At 40.7% G+C, this 22981-nt stretch overlaps 2 protein-coding genes and 1 long non-coding RNA gene across 10 annotated transcripts in view; 1 reads left to right on the top strand and 2 right to left on the bottom strand.

Annotated features, from left to right (window-relative positions):
• LOC141759697 (casein kinase I) overlaps nucleotides 1–22981 on the bottom strand; it is a 407488-nt gene that overhangs the window by 5965 nt on the left and 378542 nt on the right. The gene's annotated exons all lie outside the window — the stretch shown is intronic.
• Nucleotides 1–22981, bottom strand: part of tspan4a (tetraspanin 4a) — a 192069-nt gene that overhangs the window by 32232 nt on the left and 136856 nt on the right. The window lies entirely within an intron of this gene.
• On the top strand, nucleotides 16990–18550 carry LOC141759802 (uncharacterized). Of its 2 annotated transcripts, none has more exons than XR_012592202.1 (3): nucleotides 16990–17295; nucleotides 17496–17553; nucleotides 18263–18550. It is a non-coding gene; the product is annotated as an uncharacterized LOC141759802 (long non-coding RNA). The 2 variants fall into 2 exon arrangements; XR_012592201.1 differs by having other exon boundaries at nucleotides 18260–18550.

The raw sequence follows: 22981 nt of genomic DNA, 5'->3' as shown, positions 1-22981 counted from the left end.
CCTCTTTCTGAAGTTTTATCAGCAGCTTTTCCATCTCTGTGGTTCAGCCAGCCGACTCACGTGGAATGGATTATTATGTTAAAATAGATCCTGCACAGCGTAGATATTTGGTGTCTAGTCTTCGTAGCTCCTCACAAGGAAGCATCAAGCAGGGAGAGGGGAAAAGATGATAACTTCCCTCCTTAGGGAACATTGACTCAGAGGGTACAGGTGGATGTTGGAGTGGAGGGTAGGCTTTTTGAAATGCTGTATGAACAGCAGCAGGAGCAGCAAAGGACAGTTTCAGGTGGGCTGTGAGGCAGCAGGCAGAAAAAGTAAGCATTGCACGGTGCATTGGATATGTCGCAGTGAGAGTCATATGCCATCTGAATGTAGTGACTGACTAGACTTGACTGCCTGAACTCACTCTCATGCTTTTATTCATTTCTGTCTTAAAGTAAACATTGTTAAAATAAAATGGGAAAATATATGAAGAAGATAGCATTAATAAATTCACAATCTACAGTTAGCAGTTGGTCCATCTTTGACTCTTTTAGCTTGACTGGGTTGTGATGTGAAAAGGCGAATCCTAACCAGTGGGCAACCTCCGGGTCTGAAAAGTGAAGCCAATGCCGAAGTGCATTAAACTTGCATTATTTCTAATATCCAGCAGGGGGCGACTCCTCTGGTTGCAAAAAGAAGTCTGATTGTATAGAAGTCTATGAGAAAATGAGCCTACTTCTCACTTGATTTATTACCTCAGTAAACATTGTAAACATGAGTTTATGGTCTCAATCGCTAGTTTCAAGTCTTCTTCCATACAGCATCATGTTCATTTAGTAAATTATGGTCCCATTTAGAGTCATATAGACCATAAAGCAGGACATGCTTTAGGACCTTGTGATTGACAGGTCGATACCACAGCGTTGTCCAGTCTGATAGTTGTCCATGTTTTCCTCTTACAACTTTAACCCTTTCACAGTGTGTTTTCAGTTCATGGAAGTTAATTGTAACATTTTGGTCACCTAAAAATGTCTTATTCAGCGTTCTGTTGTACTTAGCTCCACCTTCTCGTGTCACTTCTGGTTTCTAAATACCAAAATGTCAACGGCCAAACTGCTGAACTTGAAGCTTAAAAACAGCAGTCCGGGCGCCTGGGTTAGCTCAGTTGGTAGAGCGGGCGTCCATGTATCAAGGCTTGGTCCTGACCGCGGCGGCCCGGGTTCGAATCCGGCCTGTGGCCCTTTCCGCATCCACTCTCTCTCTCCCCCCTTTCAAGACTCTATCCACTGTCCTCAATAAAAATGGAAAAATGCCCCCAAAAAAATAACATTAAAAAAAAAAAAAAAACAGCAGTCCACAAACCAATGGGTGACGTCACGGTGACTGCTTCTACTTCTTATATGCAGTCTATGATCCTAATAGATAATGACAAAAACTGCTACAGCATCAGCTGAATTATTCATTTTAAGGAGAAACAAACAGAGGCAAACCGCAGCCAGGATTTAAGAATTCCTGTTTTCCCCAACTAGAACTTTTTAACAAGCCACCAAAAAGTCTATGAAATGTTATTATTTTGTATTTTTTTTCTAATGTTATGTATATTCATTTAACAAGTAAATAGATTGTATCTCCCAACACATTGGTCTGTCTCAAAGCCTTCTACTGGACTATCAATCTGGTAAAGAAATACAAATGCCTTAAAAAGTATATTTTAATCAAATTAAAGGTACAGTGTTTAACATCTGCGACATGTAGTGGTGAGGTGGCAGATTTCAACTTCTCCCGTGTGCCAAGCGTTTAGGAGAACTAGGGTGGCCGGCGTGAAAACATGAATGGCCTTTATAAGAGTCATAAAGAGTAGGTGATTTGGAGAATAGCAGAGCCAGTGCGTAGAGTGTGTGTGTACATGGGAAGTGAAAGGCGAAGCAAGAGGCAGCCGGCTCCGTGAAGAGGACCCACTCCGTAACGAGAATTAATATTATATTCCATTTCTGCCAATGCTACACTGTTCCTTGAAATTACATTTGTATTTACTTATCTATTGCCCCCCAAATTCACAGAAACAATACTGAAGCTACGGCTCTGAACCCTGAATAGAAGTTAGACAAAACACGACCCCCCCCCCCCCCCCCCCCCCCAATCTTATCTTGTTATTAAGCTGAACTCCAAAAGTAATTTGCTAATGAGAAACTGTGAACAGAACTCCTTTACATGATTGTCAGCTCCAAATTCACAGTGATGGATTTTTCAAACATAATTAAACGTCTTGAAAGAGAATTGTTGTGTGACTTGTGGAATTGAATGGGAGGGAATAAGCTGCACAAATGTGCCAAAACTAATTTACAACTGGCAACACTGGATTTAGAAATATTATTAATCAAGGCACATGTAACCAGATTTAACGAGTGGTGAACACGTTTTATCCAAAGCAGCCCAGGAAATTTGAACTTCATTGTGATGTTTCAAGCGGAAGTCAAACTCCCAGCCTGTCAGTATCAGTGCCCTGCTCTGTCTGTTATCCTAAAGAAACAGTGAAGCCTGGGAAGGTCTTGCAACATAGCGATTGTTCACCTGAGGCGAATGTTTGACAGTGCTGTGAAGGGTTTTTATCCTTTGCAAGAAGCCCCCATTGGATTTCAATTATAACCCTTGAACCCCTCAACTCTCGCTGTTTCATCAGATTCATGCACCAGAAGGAGAAAGAGAAGACAATAGTTGCAATACATGACTACTTTCAGATAAGTAACCACACTTTCTGTCCAATATGTAATCCCAAAGCCACTTTTATAGAAACTTCACAAACCAAGAATATAAAGTTGAGATGTGAGAAAAAGACCAAATACACTGAAGCAGGAGGAGCAAAGGGAAACAAAAGGCAGCTGAGCAAAAGCTTGTAAGCTTCACAGGAAAAATGTATTTGCCTCCACTGAGAGGTGAAATTACAATTTGATTTGTGGGTAAGGCTTCTGAATATAATGTAAATATTCGGTACATACGGGGAGTGAAATACAAACTCCACTGTTTAGAGTGTAGAAAGGAGGAACAAGTGGCTGCTTTATTTTACAGTCCACACACCTTGAACTGACACTGTGATGCAGATTTGTTCCACATTTCACTGCTTTTGTCTCGGTGTCAGTTTATCATCAGACAAACGTACCCCGCTGGTAATGATATGACGAGACCTCCCGCCAGGAAGAGTCACAGCGTCAGTCCTTTCATCAAGTGACATATATTTACTCTCAAGTGACAAAGCTCTTTGACATTGCAACATGTTCTAATCCCAGCTCGTCACATACTGACGCTTTGTCAGACCCCCCGGCGTCACTTTGTGGTCGCAGTAAACATGTGCTTAATGTTGTGAATTAAACCAAAATACTTGCTTAGGATTAGGCAACAAAACCACTATAGTAAGGTTTAGGAAAAAGCAACATGATTGGGCTTAAAACTACTCCGTTTGTAAAGAAAAAACGACACTGAACGTTGTGAACACGGGACACGAACAAACAGCTGATTGTAACGTGATAGTTAAACTTAACGCCCAGGACACGAACTGCGGTCTCCTGAATGAAAGCCTTGTGTTGTTGGACCCATCCACATTTCCACCCAGACACCCTGTTTGTTTGTCTTTCGCTCTTTAAACTAGGCCATAACAGCACTTTCCCTAAGCATTTAATATTGACGTGGATGGGTTTACACTGTAGTTAATGGAAAGCCTGCTGCGTTTCATACCGACACTAAAGGGTGCCTTGTGCTGCTGTATCAAACGCCGACAGCCGTGACAAAGCTTCAGTATTTGATGCCTTGGGAGTGAAAACGAGCTGGACATAGTTAAAGAGCGAAAAAAACTCTGTGTAGGGAGAAGGTCTGGGTGGATCTATGGGTCAACAAAACATCAGACCTTAACATGGGAGACCACTGTCAAACCGACAGTCCACGTTGTTTTTCAAAACCAATCATGATTTTAGTAGAGTAACAGTATTTGGGAGTTATTCTATCGCTTAGCTCTTTTTCTTAAATATCGTCTTCTTTCGTGGATGATTGAGCTTTCTCGAGGAAATGGAACCAAACCCAAAAGTGCAAAAAAAAACATCTGCTTCTGCCCCCTCGGGTCTCCTCTCCGTCCTTTTTATTTGATTTTCCTAGAGTAGAGTAGGTGGGCGACATTTGGGTCTGAAAAGTGAAGCCGATGCTGAAGTGCCTTAAACTTGCATTCTTTCTAATAGCTAGCAGGGGGCGACTCCTCTGGTTGCAAAAAGAAGTCTGATTGTATAGAAGTCTATGAGAAAATGAGCCTACTTCTCACTTGATTTATTACCTCAGCAAACATTGTAAACATGAGTTTATGGTCTCAATCACTAGTTTCAAATCTTCTTCAATACAGCATGATGTTCATTTAGTCAATTATGGTCCCATTTAGAATCAAAAAGAGCATAAAGAAGGGGATGCTTTAAGGCGTGGCTACCTTGTGATTGACAGGTCGCTACCTCAGCGTTGTCTGGTCTGGGAGTTGGCCGTATTTTCGTCTTACAACTTTAACACTTCTTTTTCAGTTCATGAACATTAATTTTTACATTTTTGGTCCCCTAAAAATGTTTTATTCAATGTTTGGTTGTACTTAGCTCCACCCTCTCGTGTCACTTCTGGTTGCAAAAAATCAAGATGGCGACAGCCAAAAAGCCGAACTCGAGGCTTCAAGACTGCAGTCCACTAACCAATGGGTGACGTCAAGGTGACTACGTCCACTTCTCATTTACAGTATGTGTCCCCCCACTTCTGGAACCAACCCTACGCCCGTGGCTATATATGTTATGATATGCGGTCAAAAGGCTTTTTTTGTTGCCACGTGACCTACTAAATATGAACCTACTATTTAAATGTCAACGTGTTAAATCATTACACTGTAATTAACGGGCTGTAATCTGATGCATTACAGATTTGGGGGCGGAGTGATGACATTTGTGCTCCTTCATAATATCAGGGTCTTAGCCAAATTACCTATTTAAATTATTTATAATCACCGTCTTTGTAATTCCTCAACATTATGTGCAGCACTCAAACTGCACTCTCCCTTGTCACATGTATTCCAGGACACAAACAAATGTCTTGTCTGTTTGCAGATCATCTCAATTTGTCTCTTATATTAACATTGCCTGACGTGGGTGTATTTTAGCAATGTGATTAGCCAGGGGTGTTAGTCTAATTGCATTTCTCCCAGTCTACATGAAATGAAAATTTCTCAGGCTTGAAATGTATTCAGACAGGGGTGCTGCATGTTGATATCTTGACAAGCTAAAATGTTTTGACGGCTAATGCTGGAACCGTAATGATGTGGAAAAAAGTGGAGCTATCGGGCTTGAAATGGGATTCCAGTGGCTCTCTCGTGTCGTTTTAGATATATGATGCTTGTAGTTTGCTCTAACGCATGAGTGGTTGCCCTTTACCTGCATTTGAAGCAGTCTGTTCCCAAGTGGATACTTTTTCATTTCCTTTGCCTTATCATATTATTTCACTATCTTCCAGTTTAGTCTAACAGCAGTGGAACAGGGCTAAGAAGAGAATACAGTGATGTGAGAGTGAGAGTGACAGCAGAAACAGACCCTGGTTCTCCGGAGAAATGATGCATGCCAATGAGACATCTTCTCACTGGAAAAACTGGATTTTAGATTCAAACACATCCAACAGAATGAAATGAGGTGATTCCGAAAGACAGTTGAGGGCAGGTCTTTGTTCAGCATGAAAGATCACTTAACATAATGGAATACATTACTTAACTCTCCTAGAATTCATAAGTAATATATAAACACTTCATAAATTGTTTAACACACTACATTGTAGATGTAAGCAGATATAAGGACATTTTAAGTGTTGTAAATAAATGAACCATCTGTAACTGGTGTTTAAAAAGTTAATGAATAAATTATAACACAGTAAAAGAGCAGAACAGAACAAACCATTAGTGTACTACAAACCAGCCTAAAGCCCGGGCCACACAGCGCGCATCATGCTCGCGTGACGGCAACGTCGCGTGTTGTTTTTTATTTCGGCGTCCATGTTAACAGGTTAGAGTGGACATACTGCCCGCATGAGACGCACGTCAGACGCGCGTCAGACGCACGTCAGACGTGCGTCTATTTTATAGAATAGAAGGCTCGCCTATTTTTCACGCCTGCCGCTTACATCTCGGCTGCGTCTCCCAGCAGCAACAGACAGTGAAGGTGATCTATTGACAGTATATGAGCAAGATTACTAGTTTCCATGTCTAGACATCTGTAGAATATGTCACTGACCATCAATATTTTACACTTCCTATCTAGATTTCAAAATAAAAGTCCTCTAGCGTTTTTAGTGCACAGAATCATTCATTCATTAACACAATGCTTTTATTCTGAAATACTCTAAATAAAGCAGTTGTCTGCTTGCAGGTTTCCATCAAGTTAATATAGTACAGGCTTTTAATTATGTAAACACTGTAGTAGTCATAGCAGAAACCCTACATATGCTATACATATAATAGACTGGGTTAATAGGTTATAAGAACATCAGGTGATAGTTGGCAGTATTTTTCCGATGCGCTCTCTCTCTCGCTCTCTCTCTCTCTCTCTCTCTCTCTCTCTCTCTCAACAAACACCAAGTAACTTTATTGTTCTTTCTTTTAGAGGTGTTATTTAATTTTTTTAAAGATATTTAATAATAATTTTCGTTTTCTAAAGGTTAACAAATAACGAAACTGTTTATTTTGCTTTGTTTTATAATAATTAAAAAAAAACACTTTACTTATATTTATCATTCTGAAATACTTCAGGTGTTTTTCTCCATCAAGGCGCAGTTCAGCAACAAGGTGGTGAAAAGCTCCAAGTTGCCTGAGATGTCGGAACATCAGCATTTATAATGTAAATTGCTGTCCCGCCCCAGATGTAAATTAAGTCCTTTTCGATAAAAGCCGCAACCTGGAATGCTGTAGAACAGGAACCCGAAACCACCTGGAAATGTTGTTTAAAACTGTGCCAGTCAAAGTGAAGAGGGATTGCTGTAGGCTCTCTCTTACTACTAATGTATTTATTTATTTTTTTGTATTAATATATAGCCCACAGAAATCCCTCTTCACTGTCAATGAAGAGGGATTTATATATATATATATATATATATATAGCCCATAGAAATCCCTCCTCATTGTATATATATAAATCCCTCTTCACTGACAGAAAAGAGGGATTTATATGGGCTATATATTAATATTTATGTATGAATTTATTTGCTTGTTTTTAATAATATTTACAAATTACCACACAGTTCTTACCCTTTTTTGTCTTAAATAAATATAAATCACATTTATTATGAAGTTAAATGGCCATTAAAAGGCAAACTCTATGTAGAAAGAAAGGGCTGTCAGCAACAGCAAAAACACAGCTGACAGGTAGCTCCGGGACGCTCCCGAGACGTGGGTAACTCGCGTCTAGTGTGAACACCCTAGGTGGGCATGACACGGCCACGACGTGACGCTGCCGTCACGCGAGCATGATGCGCGCTGTGTGGCCCCGGCGTAAGAGTCATGTTAGTGGCTCTGTGAGGCTTTGAGCTAAATGCTAACATCAACATGCTAACAGCTCACAGTGACAATGTTAGCATGCTGATGTTTAGCAGGTTAAATGTTTTCATGGTTACCATCTTAGTTGAGTTTGCTAATGAGAAAAGTCACCAAAATCAGTAGGATATATCCTCTGGGCACCGCGAATGTGTGTGCAAAACAGACAAAACTGTATATAAAGATAGACCACATGACAGCTCCCCAAAAGTGAAGCCAAAACATCTGGATCGCCCCCTGGTGGCTGGCTGCAGTATAGGTCATAAATCCCGGCCCTCCATGTTAGTGGATGAGGCACGGGCCAGACTAAAACATCAAAGCTCACGTCAAATACATTTTTCCCAAAGATATTTTCTGTCACTTTATATAGTTCTTATCACGCTGATGTACGTTCAAGTGTTCATTTTTCTGATAACTTTGGTTTTAATTAGTTATTTGATGCTATAAAAAGGGGGTGAGACATAATGGTTGACAGCTGTGATTGACAGCTGCTCTGAGTGAAGCAGTCACAGCCAGAGGCTCGTGAATTGTACGAGAGAGGAGATGTAACTTTTACTTTCCATAACCATCACAAGTCTGTGTAATAGAACATGTGTCAATTTGATCATAAATGTAGTTATAGAGCAGTGGTCTCAAACTCAATTTACCTGGGGGCCGCTGGAGGCAGAGTCTGGGTGAGGCTGGGCCGCATCAGGTATTCCACAAAAAAAGCTTTGTTAAAAAACAAAACAATCTTCTCAAACGTCATTATTAACAGTTCTTTAACTTGAATGGGTTCTTCTGAACATGAACTGTCCTGAACATGAATGGAACATTGAAGAACATGAACGGTTCTTCTGAACATGGCCTCTATTGCGTCTCCCACTTTTCCTGAAATTGTCTGTGCTCGTCACCAACCTTTCTCTTCACTGCAGGCTTTGAAAAAGACAAGATATATATTCATTCCACTTGGTGTCACTCCGCAATAAAGTTGTGCCTGCTGTGTTTGTGTTGCTCTGCAATTACACCACCAAACCGCTAGTTGGCGGCGGCGTCTCTATGAGTTTCCTTCTTCTTCTTGTACTACAAACAGAAACTGAGGGAGTTGGAGCTAATAACTGTTGAACCACAGAACTTTTACTGACATTACTGCAACGCCGAAAAGAGAAAATATATCTGAGTGGATTTGTGTGAACAAACATTGAAAAGATGGAGGCAGAGAGAAGTAGAACTTTCTGTGGTTGTCCGGGGTCCTGGCCGCTCAGCATCGCTGAGAGACTGGACCAATCACAGCTGTTGCGGTCTGCGTCGCCGCGACGTGTAGTTACATTTCTGGAGAGGTGCACGTCAGGCTACGGCGTCGATTCAACGCAGAAGTATAAATCAAGCTTTAATCAAGCTTATGCGATGTTACACGGGCGCCGCCACAGTTGTTGTGAAATGTTTCTCTGCTTGCATCAAGCCCGGCCGATTGCCCGCCCCCGGGAGCCATATACCCCACTGTGATTGGTAGGTTCGTTCAGCTCGGGCTCGCGCAACAAAGGGACCTTCAACGGCAAACTGCCATTCACATAAAACTCGCGGGCCGAGGGCGCCTGGTTAGCTCAGTTGGTAGAGCGGGCGCCCATGTAACAAGACTTGGTCCTGACCGCGGCGGCACGGGTTCGAATCCGGCCTGTGGCCCTTTCCGCATCCACTCTCTCTCTCCCCCCTTTCCAAGACTCTATCCACTGTCCTGTCAATAAAAATGAAAAAATGCCCCCAAAAAAAACTTTATAAAAAACTTTATAAAAAAAATACAAATTTGCGGGCCGCACTAACATTAAACTTTCATATCAAGGTGGGGGCCACAAAATATCGTCTTGCGGGCCGCAATTGGCCCGCGGGCCGCGAGTTTGAGACCCCTGTTATAGAGATATTATGGTTGATTGTTGTGTCTTTCTAGCCAAACAGCTACTGTGGTGCTAACGTAGCAGCTAAGTGGGTCATGCTAACAAGCTGCGGCCGTGCTCGGCCTGTGATTGGCTCGGGCGGGTGTGTGGGCGGGACCTCGATACCGCGGCTCCAGCGCCTGATCACTACTGCGCAGGCTCCAAATGAGGTCAAAACCTCAAGATGGCAGCTCCCATATACAGGATATTTTGGCTTCACTTTTGTACAGTGGGAGGAAATGGAGACGTGTTGTCCATCTATATTCCAGAAAAGAAGTGCTCACCATCCAATCACTGAAAAATGCAATTCTTGCAGAAATATCCAAATTTCTGAATTTTTTGATACCAAATCACAGCATGGCTTTTTCTATGGTGTTCCCCAAGGTCTTGGTGTCTTAATATAGTATTTCGGAGGGATTATTGATCATTTTTATCAATTCTCGAGTGGTAAAAAGTGGTTAAATTTAGCACCAAATCTGTGTAACAAACGATATCCACCGAAAAAATGTCCTTATTGCTTCCTACAACTACATTATAGTGTGTCTAGACCTTTGATTACTTTTTATACTGCTTACAAAGGCTTAATAGAGCTGTTTAAAATAAAGTGTCACTGATTTTTAATAGCAGGCATTTTCAAAGTTTTACAAATGGCGCCATCAGAACGAAATACATGGCCAGATGTAGTGGCCATGATTCATTTTAACTGCTCCGGTACCCTTTGGGTTAGCGGATGAGGTCTTTTGGGGATCCAACCTGACCATAGCTCTTCATGACTTCATTTTTACAGCAGCATTACCTCACCTTGACTCGTCCCAAAGCACACAAGCAGATAGGAAATCACCCGCACAGCTGCCCCCAGGCGCCTCGTTCAGCCGTCAACCACTGAGCTGCGGAGGAAATACTTCATGCTGCATTGACCTGATAACTAACACCAGCATGTAGAGGTGAGAACACAAATGATCCTGGCAGGAGGAGCCACACTGTAGGTACACTCTGAAAGAAATGACTAGCTGTTTTATGGTCATTTGTTTGCTCTTTTTTGTTGTATTATTCTTATGAGACAGCTGAGAGTAACAGAAAGGGGGTCATGTAATCCTAAAGCAGAAACCACATGAACTGTGAACACTGTATCATGTCAGAGAAGTGAACAGGACATACCAGGGTGCATCCACAAGGTGGGAAAACATTTGAAATATCTTTTGTCAATTAATTACCTGAGCACTGACATCGTATTAGAATATAAACTGTTTTTTCTAACAAAAAAAACTAAAAACTGTGCGAAATTATGATTGAAAGTCAAACAATAAGTAAACAAGGTTATAAATGTGACCAAGCATTTGATGCTCTGTACTTCACAGTTTCTCTGCTATTGACACATTTAGGTCATAACTCAAAAAGTTTAGAGTTTTGTTACCCAGCTTTACATATCACTAAGGTATACACCATAAAAATAAATACACCTCAGACCGCGTATGGCTTCATGGTATGCAAATCAAAACTGAAGAAAGAGAAATACTGTATATCGTAACAGGACGGCGGTGGCTCAGGACGTAGAGCGGGTATCCTTTAAATAACCAGTGTGTAACAATTAGGGGGATCTATTAGCAGAAATGGAATATGTTATTAATTCATACGTTTTCTTTAGTGTATAATCACCTGAAACTAAGAGTCGTAGTGTTTACGTTACCTTAGAATGATCCGTTTATATCTACATATGGAGCTACTACGGTAGCCCCTGCTTGGGCCAGAGTCAATAACATTACTCGCTCCAGAGTTAACCCCCCAAGACGTGGGAAACCTCTGTTAGTCTTGAGGAGCTGCAGCATTTATTTCTGCAAAAACTTCCACTGTACATTCACTTAATATTCTCAAAGCTTAACTGTCTTCTGCTCCACTAGTTCACATGTTTGCTCACACACAGTCGCTGCCGCTCTCTCTCTCTCGCTTCACCACTCACTTCCCACGTACACACTCTATGCTTTGGCTTTGCTATTCTCCAAATGTCCTACGCTACTCTTATAACAGCCTGCTCTAGATAGGGTCATTCACGTTTTTGCGTCGGCCACTGTAGTTCTCCTACATACTTGGCCAGCCCGTTCTCATTCCCAGGGCGTCAAGGCTGTGACTGTGTTCGGTACCAATTCACAAGGCACTCTTGAGCACCGGCAGGGCTGGACTGGCCATCTGGCATACCAGGCGTTTTCCCGGTGGGCCGACGTCCTTTTTGGCCGATGTATCTTCCTTTTTTTTTTTTTTTGGCCCATAAAACAGGTAAATCGGCCCATTTCTTTTCCTTAATTGACACTGGGCTGGCCCAACCGCTCTGTGCCGGGCAGCCACAGTGAGGCAGAGAGGGAGAGAGATGAGGGAGGGAGTGTAGAGTTTGCTGGCTCAAATTATGTCATGAGAGATGAGCAGTGCTCAAAGTGGGCCGGTACGCAGCGGTAGGGAGTATTTTACTCATCTTACTCCTTGGCGTACCGTGACTTTTTCATGCGTACCGGAGCTTCTCCCAAGCTGCCGGATCTCCTCTGCCCTCTCCATATCAGGTTCTCTGGGAGATTCATAATGGTGATACATAACGGGTTCCCGCAGTGAACGGAAGCGCCGCGCTATTAATCTCTGCACGAGCTGAAGCCTGGCTGTTCACATCAGAAGCACATTTCTCTGCTTCTTCTGATCCTCTGCTGTTTACTATCCATCTCTCTCTTTGTGTCTCTGTGTCTGTGTCTCTGTCTGTGTCTCTGTCTGCTTACGTCTGTCTGCCAGGGGCGGGGCCAAAATGATGATGTAATGTATTACTGATATACTGTATGAGAACCATCTGAAGTTCACAACATTTTCTAATAAGGAATTCAGCATCATTGATATTGTGACTTAATGCACGGTAAGTTATAAATTAACATCCATGTATCACTCATAGTTTTATCCCTCCCGGACATATCCCAGTATCAGGCAGATGGGCCTAAAAGGCATGCTCACCAAGCCTGCCTATTTTCCTGGGAGACTTTAGTTTTTCATTGCCCTCTCTCGGTTTCCTCCCTGGGTCACAATTCGTATTTCTCCCAATTTATGTCAAATTTACTTTTTTTTTAACCTGTTTCTGGCACTCTACAGCATGTATAATCCTAAAAAAGGGACAGCAGGGGCAAAAGAATGAATAATAACTGATGAATATTAGTTTATGCTAGATATTCACAAGCAAAGATTATGCCAAAGGGGCGAATTATTCAGCTTTCTTTCCTGAGATTTAAAGGTCACATATTATGCTCATTTCCAGGTTCATAGATGTATTTTAATGTTGCACTAGAACATGTTTACATGCTGCAATGTTCAAAAAACCCTTTATTCTTCTCATACTGCAGCCTGAGTCTGCCTGCCTCAGAGCCTAATTCAGCCTCTGTCTGAAAACCACTGATTCACAGCCTGTCTCCTCCCACTCTGCTCTGATTGGTCAGCGTTTTCTGTCAATCAAACGTCCTCAACAACACAGCGTCACACTCTCCCCCTCCCTCCCGGAGAAGCTCTGGAGAGAGAGACGAGTGGAGAGAGAGGAGTGGAGGGAGAGGAGCTAGAATAAAGTTTATAAACCACTTTAAAGTTTATAAACCAGAAACTTCACCCAGCGCACGTTACCGGAGGAATCTGATCAGAAATCGGCGACACATGATGAACATCTGCGGTCCAGATTCCAGGTTTTCCTGACGGTTTCTCTCAGGTAAATAATACTATTTATAGCTCTGTTAGTTAACTCAGTGTTTACCTCATGCATCAACTCTGTAAACCGTAAACATACACTCTGTTTTACGTCTGTCTTTACAGATCCATCTGTGAGAAATGACCGACAGAATCATCCCAGAGGAGAGCAGACAGCTGAGAGCAGATGGGAGATACAGAGCTAACCCGTTAGCATGTAGCTACATGCTAACGGGTTAGCTACATGCTACCGCTATGACACGGTGTGTAAACACAGCGACCATCAGGGTGGAAAATAGAAGATGTGAAACAGTAGTCAGTTCATTATTTCTGCTAAAAGATAAATGTATGGAAGATCAGAGTAATGGTATATTATTTACAGTAGTAGCTGTCTCTGTGTTACCATGACTACAGACCACCGGAGCTTAGCTTACCATAGTTTACCAGAGCTGAAGACTTTCTCCTGTACCATGTTAACATAACTAACTAACAGGTGAGATGATTACAAATGCTGTGAATAATTAATATTGTCATCTGTCAACTCAAATAAAGTTTGACTGTGAAACAGAAATGTGTTGTGTTGCTTACAAGTCACTATTTACTACCTGTACTCTGCTACATGCATGACATCAAATATATATAATATATAAATATCATCTGTTTAAACAGTGTAATTACATAAAGCCTTTGTGAAAGAACATGTTATATTTAGATGATGGGAGTACATGAAGCCTGTTCTGCTGGTTCTTGCAGACTTTGCTCAAGTTAGGTTGAGGAGGAGAGACAGTGACGCGCTGAGGGGCGGGGTCAGCTACTGAAGGTTCTCTCTGGTTCGACCAGGAAACCCTTACATGGCTTGCATTTCTCTAATGACGTCAGAAGAGAAGGAAAAAAAGCGATTTTTTTTTCTGCACCCATTTCCGGACAAACGGAGGAGGAGAAAAAGAGAGAGGATGGTCTTTTATGATACTATGGTGGCCTGTAGACACACTGGGGACAGATATTGATGTTTAAAAGACATGGAAAAGTGCATTTTGCATAATAGGTGACCTTTAAAGGTAAAATTAGAAATTAGAACATAGTCACAAGGCTTTCATCCAGGAGATCGTTGTTCATGTACCGTGCGTTAAGTTTCACTTTCACGTTACAATCAGCTGTTTGTTTGAGCCCTGTGTTCACAACGTTCAGTTTCATTTTCACTTTACAAACGTAGTAGATTCAAGCCCAACCATGTTGTTCTTTCCTAAACCTAACTAAGTGGTTTTGTTGCCTACAATGGAACGGTATGTGACGAGTTGGGATGAGAACGTGTTGGCTTATCACACGGGAGAGGTTGCAGTCTGCAACCTCATCGCTAGATGGCGCCTGACACACTACCTTTTAATCACAAGGTTGCCAGTTCGATCCCCGTATCTGCATGTGGAAGTGTCGTTGCGCTGAACCCCCAGTGCCTTGCATGTTAGCTCCGCCACCGTCTGTGTATGAATATGTGTGTGTGCATAAGTGAATGAGAGGTAAATTGTAAAGCGCTTTGTCCAGTAAGGTATAAAAGTAGAAAGCCATATAAATGCAGTCCAATTAGCATTTAAAGATAGATACATCCACTCAAAGTGCGGAATAGATTATAATACAATACAACCATAATATTGCCTTTAATGTAAAGGTCATTACTCTTAGCTCTTACTCTTATGACAATTTTTCTCTTCACTCCACAATCTGAATGTAAAATCCACCTCTCACACCGGTTCGTTGACATCTTTAGTAGGAGTCGATGAAGCAAATTGAGCTGAAGTCAGCCGAACAAAAAGGTGAGTGACAAAAAGCAGAGTATAACTGCAATGAATATCACAGACTGATGACGCAAAGCAATTTAAGAGTATAGCTGAGGGCAGAATTTTTCTTTTAATTTCAACCTATCAATGTCAAAATGAAATCTTTTTGCTACAGGGCCTTTGTTGCAATCCGAGTTTGAACTCCGAGATCCCAGCAGAGGCAGAAGTCTGCGGTGTATCACTGTTGGTGTCAAACGAGATATCTCTGTTTGACTGATGTCTCCTCAGCTGCTCACACAGCACAGTGTGAACTGTCTACGTCTCGGCACCCATAAGCAAAGTTTGATATTTGGTTAAATTCAACAGTGTAAATCTGTTACAATTATACAGTATAAAGAGAGCACTGTTCATACATCTGTTGCATTGTAAAGGACTCCAGAGAAGTAAGCTCTCTAAATCAGCACACAAACACACAGCTTTTCACTTATTGATCTATGTTTGAATCATTTATATAACAGACTCCAAGTCCTATCAATACGGTTGCATAACAGCTTTATGCACCTCAGGGGTAACTTATCAAGGAGGCAGAGCAAGAAAGGCCAATCATTTCTATCACTTTTTACATATTGTGCATTTTGAGTGTCAACATTTTTGATTAGCTGGCTTCATTCCACTTTTCACTACCTAACATCGCTGCAGGCTGTTGGATGAGTAAATGCATCGTATAGTCAACTACCATAAGTACTATTACTACCACAAATACCACTACTACTCGAGATGGCATCTATTGTTACCACAAATACTACTTTAGTAGTACACTCAGTATTCAAATCCTTTACTTAAAGGAGCAGTGTGTAGGATTTTGGGGGATCTATTGGCAGAAATGTAATATAATATTCATAAGTATGTTTTTCTGAATCATGGTTTTGTTAGCTTAGAATGAGCCCTTCACATCTGCATAGGAGTGTTGCCAGATGTGCGATAATTATCGTATACTATAATTTTGCTCTGTATGATGTACGATCAATGCCAAAAGCACCATAATGTATGATAATTTGACCATTTTGTGACCCCTACAATTAGCAGCTGGTTTTAGTCTGCGCTGTGTCTTTTTAATTAATTTCCGGATAAATCCTATGTCTGTGTTTACGCATCTCTCTCCTCAAAGAGTATAGAAGCAAAGAGATGTTGTTTTCAGTGACAACAGCCGCAACCACCATTTGTTTTTTAAAATAACATTTTATTGTTCAACACAGGCCATTTTGGTAGAATATGACAATAGAATAGAAATAATTTAGTTTTACTTTTGTAGGGTACTTTTTAGGCGGATGTTTTACTGGCGTCCAGTGATCACTTTCAGTCCAAAATGGCGGAAGCGTAGCTTTGTTACTGGGCGCTGATGTTGCAATGGAACGAACAATTGACTTTCACTTCTTGGCAATACACATTCTTTGCTCTCCCTCCCTCTCCCTTCTGTCTTATAATTTATTTTTCTGATAGTAGGCAACAACAATGGTCAGACTGATGGACTTATGGACACATACCCCCTTCCATGCACCATATCTATGTCCATATATGTGTTTTGTAAAATGACACATGTACGCCTAATTGTTCTCATGATTATGACTTGCGTATGATAAAATATGACAAATTTAAGCCTCTGGTATGATAGTTTAACATTTCCCATCTGGCAATGCTGCTGCATAGGGAGTGGGTCCTCTTCAAGAAGTCTGCCATGTTGCACCACCATGTTTCATGTTTCAACACTGGCTCTCAAGAGAGAGCCTTTCGAAGTCTGGCTTCTGCTTTACAGAAAGATGTGACTTGTATATAGACATTGTATGTTGTTGGTAAATAATTTGTGGATACAGACACAACTACTCTAGCTTATTGTACAACTTACACCTTTATAGTTCTTATTAGTACACTACATAGAGTTTGTTGCATAGAAATATATATATGTATATATATTTTATTTGTTGACATCTGTGCAAAGCTCCATCCAAACTCAACCTGAGCAGAGGTCTAATCTGAGCTGTGAGTGAAAACACTTGTGAGAGCATGCAGCACCTTTAACATTTGCTCGACTAGATGTTGCTGCTGCCACTGTTGCTCAAGTAGCATTTCATTAACAGGCTAGCCTGTCGACAGTCAGGTTGTGTTGATTTAGGACAGCTTATGTGTGAATAGTAAAGGATGGAGCACCTGTGGAAGTTAAAAATCTTTCAACTTCAGTGAAAAATGTTTGTTTATGCAGAAGCTGAGATGGATAGATGAAGACTGTGATGAACAGAGAGAAGAAGAGGAGAGTAACGTTAACTGAGGGGAAAACACTGACGAATTTGAGTTTCTGGTGAGTTTTGAAGTTAGTCAAAGTCCGATTGGTCAAACCATAGACTGTATATAATATACTTATATAAATATATTTATATATAGTTTATGGGTCACTGCATTTAACACCATTGCTCCTATATCTTAAACAGCTAAGTTAGTTAGCGTAATTTAGATTTTTACAATTTTCTTATCAAAGTTTCTTTCATGTTCTGTTTGCAGCAATTTTCTTCTCCATTGAGGATTATTGATCCAGAGGTCATTGCTTCACTTCAACAAGGTAACAAGTAACTTAGCTAGCTGTTTGTGCTAGCATGCATATAGGGAATGGAAATGTGACGTCACTGACAACAAGTCGGGCCATTTTTGGAGGATAAAGGGTAAGAGTGCCGTCCGCTGGCTGCTTACTGTGAGGGTCAAAACGTAACACAAAACACTGCACAGTGAATAAGATTCAAAAGCTGAAATGTAGTACTGTATATATAGTATACAGTCAGACACAAAGATAGGCTAACGTTATGGGTTTTATTTTGTGAGTTACAGTAAGAGATAATCTTCTGCCTATCTGTTTGTAAATTGGACGTCGGCCTCCAAAGATTTACATATGTTGAACTGCTGACAGGTGTTCACTAACGCCAAAACACATCAGTGATCATAATGGGTGGTTAGCTGTCAAGGTCCTCCTAATTCTAAGGATCAATATCATGAACTAACTTCAGTTTTGTAATATATGGCCCCTTTGCCTCTGTCAGCTTCTCTTTATATGGGTATTTGTCTTTCGCATGTACAGATGAGAGATATATAGACCGGTGACAGATAATGAAAGCTACCGTAGCTCCATACGCTACCCTCCAAAAATGCCGGCGCCGCCCCAGAATGTTCCATGATTCTCATTCCCTATAGAAATATTGATGATGTGACACAGCTAATGATCTTTTTTTTGACTCTCCGGTTCTCTCATCAAAGTTTCCTTTATGGTCTGTTAGCAGCAACTCTCTCCTCCACTGAGGATTATTGATCCAGACGTCATTGCTTCACCTCAACAAGGTAAGAAGTAACTTAGCTTGTTTGTGCTAACAAGCATACTGTATTGTGCATTGGTGTCTTGGCTCTGTTCAGTTGGTTTGTGAGCTTAGCTATGACGCTGTTAGGCTGCTGGCTGCTGGCTGCTGGCTGCTTTAATTCTAGTTTATGCTTTTTTCATGCTGAATGACTTATTTCCAAGAAACTTATGAGCACATCTCTGTTAAACACAAGATTTCAAGTGGCGCTTTTGTGTGAATCTTTGTGGAGAAACTCAGTTTTACAGATCTAAATCACGAGTGTTAGTTGACTAAGAATGTCTTTGGTTGAGGTCATTCCTACTTGTGGGCTTGCTTTTGCGTTTGTTGTCTACTAATTTCTGCTATCTAGCTATGAAGCATTTATATTGGCATGAATTGGAAGTAGTTGCATTTATTTTGGGGGGCTTTCCGATTGACACATAACAGTTTTGTATTGGCTTAGGGGGTGTAGCTAAATATGATTTCTGACTTGCACACACTGCTTGTTCTATTTGAGTTAGCTGACTGAACTACTACTATTCTACCTCTATTTACAAAGCACTAAATGGTTTAGGGCCAAAATACATTTCTGGTCTTCTGCTATGTTATGAACCATCCAGACCTCTCAGGTCATCTGGATCAGGTCTGCTTGGTTTCCCCAGAGTCACAACTAAACATGCAGAAGCAGTGTTCAGTTTTTATGCACCAAATATTTGGAACAAGCTCCCAGAAACCTGCAGGACCAACTCCAACTCTTAGTTCTTTTAAATCAAAGCTTAAAACGTTCTTGTTTTCTGCTGCCTTTTATTAAACCAAATAATTATCTTATACTGCGCTATAACTTTTACTCGTGTGTGTTATACTCTATTTTAGCTTCTACCCTAGCTTTTATTTAAAGCTTGTTTTTATTTTTTAATCTTTAACGTTTTTATGTTTTTATGACTGTTTTAATTATGTCTTAATGTTCTTTTGCACTTTGTCACAATGTTCTTGAATGTTTATGTAAAGCTCTTTGAATTGCCCTGTCCCTGAAATGTGCTATACAAATAAAGCTGCCTTGCCTTACCAGTAAATAAACAACTTAACTCTATTTAGATAGCTCATTTAATACAGAACAGTAAATGCATATGCAAATGTACAAAGGCAGGCAAGCGTACATACATCTTGTGCTAATAAGCTACTTAACTACACTAATGACGCTGGAGAGGAGAGGCTTTATAATTACCTCTAAAATGAACTGGTAGTCAATGCAGAGACCTTTTCCACTGTTGTCATGAGATCAAATTTTTTTCTACCACTCCTACTACTCCTACTTCTACTACGATGGCTACTGATTGAAAATGTAATAATACAAATGATAATTGTTGTTGATAATTCCCCAATAATAAAATATTGCTGGTGGTCTGCTACTGTTATTGCTCTGTTGTCTGGCGGAGTGACTTTCCCTTGAGGTGATAATAAAGCCAAGCGGACAAGGTTGTAAACCCACGCCTATGTGGTATAAAACACCCATACATCAATTTTCAATATCACGCCGCTGAGTCAGACTCATTTTTATTCACTATGACACTTTGAAACACAGCTGTGGCGCCAGTGGAGTTAACCTCATTGGACCTTTTCATCATCCTTTGGAACCAACAAAGTGAAACAAACGGTGACCGTTTCAGGCGTGTGGAAGATCTGTGAGCTGTTTGAAGTGGCTTCCAGCTGCGTCACAGAGCTTTTTATCAGGTCTAAAGCAGGTGTAATAAACTGGACCACTGAGCGTGACCATCCCTGAAGCCTGGGATGGAGTTCATCAACATGCACCTTACTGCTGCACTCTGTTTAAGTTATGGCATCTGGAAGGGTTTTGCACACTGAAGGAATGGCATTGGCTTGTACTCCAACTGCAGAACTGCTTCCAGGATGTTACCATGGTGACGGAGGAGGGAAAAAGCAGCAGGTCCTGATAACCAGAGATAAACTAGAGCTCTAAAAACCATGGGACACCCTAAAAGATCAAAAATCAAACACTGACAAGGATCTCTTAAAATGTGAGTCCAAAAATAGTTGTGTGCATGGACAGAAATATTAAATGTTTTTTTCACCCAGTATGCCATATTCAAAGTAAATTCTCACAAATAATAAATAACCCTACGTATTTATTTTGAAGAAACTCTGGATTATTAAGTGAGCATTTTGAAAACCCTCAAACACTGCAATATATTCTTACTCAACACCCTGTTTAAACTGTGTTTCAACCATAAACTGTATATAAGAAGCAAACCGTGACGTCACCCATTGATTTGTGGGCTGCCGTTTTGAGGATTGAGTTTGGCATTTTGGCCGTCGCTATCTTGTTTTTTGACCGTTGCCATCTTGGTCTTTTGCAACCAGAAGTGACACGAGAGGGGGGAGCTAAGTACAACCAAACGCTGAATAACACATTTTTAGGCAACCAAAAATGTTACAATTAACTTTCATGAACTGAAAACACACTGTGAAAGGGTTAAAGTTGTAAGACGAAAACACGGATAACTCCCAGACCGGACAACGCCGTGGTAGCGACCTGTCAATCACAAGGTAGCCCCGCCCTAAAGCATACCCTGCTTTATGGTCTATTTGTCTCTAAATGGGACCATCATTTACTAAATGAACATCAGGCTGTATTGAAGAAGACTTGAAACTAGCTATTGAGACCATAAACTCATGTTTACAATGTTTACTGAGGTAATAAATCAAGTGAGAAGTAGGGTCATTTTCATAGACTTCTGTACAATCAGACTTCTTTTTGCAACCAGAGGAGTCGCCCCCTGCTGGCTGTTAGAAAGAATGCAAGTTTTAAGGCACTTCAGCATTGGCTTCACTTTTCAGACCTGGAGGCTGCCGCCTGGTTTCAACTACTTGCATAACAGAAGGGGTTTTAAATGTTTTGAATTTACTTTAAAGTGGGTTTAATGTCATATTAATAGTTCGGTATTGAATGGCATTGCTGGAGTCAGACAGAAGTTACAATGGAGTGGGCACTACACCACAAAATAACAAGTAATGCCAAGGCCAGAATCACCGATAATGATACTGAAACTTTTAATTATGAAAAGCAGCTAATGTACTTCCATGCATTAGCCATGATTTATGATGCATCATTAATAGGATACAAACAATACATTTCATTACCATCAAAAGATTTGTCAATTTCTTTTCACTGTTGTCTAATTTCTTCATCATATGCATGAGAATAACTCCAAATGATGAATAGTTTTTGTTTCTTCCCTGAACTAATGAGGTGAATGCTGCACACAACAGCAGCAGAGCAGCAAAAACTGAATCCGCTAAGAGTTGGTTTCGTTCCCAAAACATGATCTGCTCATCACAGGAGAGACAACTCCTGTATTCTTTAATGAGGTACAATGTGGAGGGGAGAGAGAGAGAGATCCTGTTTTTGTTTTCGTATAGATCCTATTGATGCTAGCATGGACACTCCAAACAAGACATATTATAGTATCCATCTATCCCTAAATCAGTTTGCATGGGATTCAGAGACAGTTTTCTTAAGAATATGTCAACAACTTTTTTTCAAGCAGCTGAAATCTATATCATTATCTAGTCTTATAGCACACTATAAGTCATCGTAAAGGATAATGATTGGATGTGCAAAACGTGATTTAAATATGAGGCTGAGGGTTTGCCTCTTGTTTCCTATGAGCCATGATGGTGATCCTTTCCAAACTTTAACAAAGTGCTTTAAACTGGCTAAACATACCTTAACCATTGGGGGAGTAGTTTAGAAACACCCATATTTCTTGGCAACCCGATCTCACAGGAACTACAAGGATTACAAGGACATTCCGCATGTCATTAGGACGCATCTTAAGACTTTTTGTGTGTCATTTTGACGCCATGAAACAAAACTACGGTAATGTCCACAGTTAGTTTCAGACAACAAAACCACTTAGTTAGGTTTAGGAAAAAACGTGATGGTTGGGCTTAAAATAAGTACGTAAACAAAATAAAATACATAAGAAAGTAATGTAACATAATGATGGAAAACACGTCATGAACGTCACAAAAAAACATGTGACGTCACTAACGCAACTTGCAAAGCAAAACTCCGGTCTCAAACACCAGTCTCCTGGTTGAAAATCATGTGTTTGTCGGATCCGTCCACCTCCCCTCCCATGTGGTCTTTCTTGCTTTTTATTCTACATCACTAACTCGTGCTATGCATTTACATTCCAGTCAGAACAGGTACAGACTACATGGTGAACAACTGACACGCCTAAAGCAAGAAAGGTGTTCTTATTGCACGCTAAATGCCTTCGTGCATTATCGTGTCATGCATGCGCCTTTATCGGGCGAACGGGCTGTTTTTGAAGTTGTTTTAAAAGAGTGGACCATTTTACTCAATACAGAAAATAAACCGTTACCTCACAATAACTCCTATTACTTGGGTCTGCAACACCATTTGTAGTAAGGAGCCATGCAAATTACCTTAATGGAGACATAATCATTTTTCAAGTTTGGTTAATGTACAAAAGTTCAAAAAAGTTTGCAACAAAAAAAAAGTGACTCATGTTGTTAAATATACTTTAAGATATTATAGGTACAGGTTTTGTTAAACCCCCAAGCAGCGATCACATACAAGTATTTACAAAGTCCCCTGCTGATTAAAAGAATATCAAT

The sequence above is a fragment of the Sebastes fasciatus genome, chromosome 2 (genome assembly GCF_043250625.1).
Source record: "Sebastes fasciatus isolate fSebFas1 chromosome 2, fSebFas1.pri, whole genome shotgun sequence".
NCBI lineage: Eukaryota > Metazoa > Chordata > Actinopteri > Perciformes > Sebastidae > Sebastes > Sebastes fasciatus.
This window is presented reverse-complemented; position numbering and strand designations above follow the sequence as displayed.